We start from the raw sequence: 2,405 nt of genomic DNA, 5'->3' as shown, positions 1-2,405 counted from the left end.
TTTTTTTTTTTTTTTTTTTTTTTTTTGTTCCAGCAGCCCTGCTTGGCCCCGGTTAGTGAACTTGTAGAATCCAGCTTCTAGGACTGGGTTCTAGCCAGGTGAAGCAGCCGGAGGCAGCTGGGGAGGATTCCAGGCACGCACCTGTGACTCAGGTTTCCCCCTTGCAGCCGTTCTTTCCTGGCGGCTGCTTTCCCAGTACCTCCATCCTGCGAGATTGACAGCTCCCTTTTGGTTGAAATCAGAGTGTAGGAAGCGGTCTTTTCAAACTTCCTGTGCAACCCAGCCTGCCAAAAGCCCTGCCACCGGTTGCCTTGTTTACCCTGGCCACTGGGCCTTTCTCTGCACCCTAAGAAAACAGATTGCTGTCCGGAGAAAAATCCATGCATGTTTCCTTTCTGGAGGCTGATCAAGTTCTGAAAAAAAGGCTTCCTGCTGTCCGTGACCACCGTTTGGGTTTATTTTATCTGTCTCCACCTGCAGAGCAGGGAATTAGCCTGCAGCCTAGGGCCAGGCCAGCCGATGACCACAGAGAAAGCAGAGCTAGTGGGTGTGCGCTCTCCAGGCACACCGGCACACCGTGGCCTTCTTCTCTTTAGTCAAGCATTGTGCGCTGAGGCCCAAGCCCAAATCTGAATAGGATTCTGTGTAACTTGATCTGTTTTCTTTCTTCCCTGTATTCCTGTGAGCCAAATTTAACTTCGCTCCGATCTGTGGCCTGTACATATAATGCTCTGTGAGGCGGGGGTGGACGGGAGTAGGGGGTGGGGAGAGGGTGTAAATCCTTGTGGTTTTCTTTATCCTATCTTCCCCTTTTTTACGGTTTTTTCTTTTGCTTGCCTGCATTGCTCACCCACTGATCACCCTTTGCCATGTATAACTTAATATGACTGTCTTGTCCACAGCCATTAACCCTTTAAAGAAAGCTAGTGTCTCTCACAAGTAAATCGCTAAGTTCCCCGCCCCCACTCCCGGTGCCCTGTTGGCGCTGTTAAGAGTTAGCAGTTGGCTTCTGGGAAACGCGAACTTCCCTAGAAGTGCTTGTACAGCCATTAGTAGGGCCCCACTCAGATGCATAAAAATAGCCCGTCTGCTTGCTTACAAGCAGTCAAGGAACTGGGATCCCAGGAGTCACCTGACCAGTAGCGGGGTGCCTCCTCCTCAAAAGGATTGTATCCTGAACTTCCTGGAAATACCACCAAAATCGATGTAGGGAGGTTCTCAGGGCAGACAGAAATCCTGTGTCCTGTTCAAACCCCTCCATGTGTGGCTAGTTCAGGCGTAGGCAGAGGCCGAACCCCTCTGCTGCTAGCCTGTGTGTATGGGGGGCAGGGGTGGCGGCGGGGTGGCAGCTGGGTCTTTCTAGTTAACCAGCACCCGTGTTTCCTTTGATGGTGGGAAAAGGCAGGCTGACTACAGGGGATTGTCAAAGGGAGCTTCCCTCATCTCCCAGGGCAAGTTGTTCTTTCAATGAAGGGTTGAATATTGGTCCTCAGGTGGTTGTGTCTGGTGGGGGGGGGGAGGATCGTCGGAGGGGCATTGACAGCATAGTGCCTTCATTGTTCACTGCCTTCAGAAATCACAAAAATTCCGGGAAAACAACAACACAGAGCCATGGGACTCCTCAGGAGGGGAAGATGGCTTGGGTCATCGCGGGCTATTTTTAGAATGGAAAATGTGCTGCCTCAGAGAAAAGTGATCATGTGCCCCAGCCCAAATAGGGCACAGTGAACCCTGCCCCACGAGGCCCGCTGTCCATTTTCACCCAGCCTTGGCATCTCTTCTTCTTAGGACCCCTCCCCCAGCCCGTGGGAAGAGGACACAGGCGAGACCCAGCTTCCCTAAACCTCACCAGCATCTCCCCACCTGGAAAATTTTGAGAACTGAGGTGGGCCTGTGTCCAGGAGCCACACTGTCTCAAAGGGGCACACTTGACCTCTTCTGGGGCCCCTGAGACCTGCGGTCGCCATGTCAGGAGAGGGGCCTTGTGTGAGAGCGGTCCAGTGTGGCTCTCCTGCTTCACTCCAGGGCTGCAGGGGCTCTTCGTGGTGTCCAGTGTGGCCCTCCTGCTTCACTTCAGGGCTACGGTGGCTCTCCGTGTGCTGGTCCTCTCTCAGTTTCTTTGCGGAATCACATGGCATTTTCAAGATGCTAGATGCTCATTACGTACTGCTTTTCACTGAAGCTCCACTTATTTCCCCAGAAAGAGTAACACAAACCTATCCTGCCTGGGTACCTGTTGTGAGCCAGGGGCCTACAGGGTGTAGTCACTGACCTTGACACAGTGAGGAAGAGAGGGGTGGGGTCACAAGGGAGCGGTTGGCCCACTGGTGTCCAGAAGCACATCCCAGGAACAACTGAGCTAGGACCTGACAATGATTTCTTGTCTTTTTTTTTTTTTTGGTATG

Source organism: Microtus ochrogaster (assembly GCF_000317375.1).
Source record: "Microtus ochrogaster isolate Prairie Vole_2 chromosome 14 unlocalized genomic scaffold, MicOch1.0 chr14_random_1, whole genome shotgun sequence".
Lineage (NCBI taxonomy): Eukaryota > Metazoa > Chordata > Mammalia > Rodentia > Cricetidae > Microtus > Microtus ochrogaster.
This window is presented reverse-complemented; position numbering follows the sequence as displayed.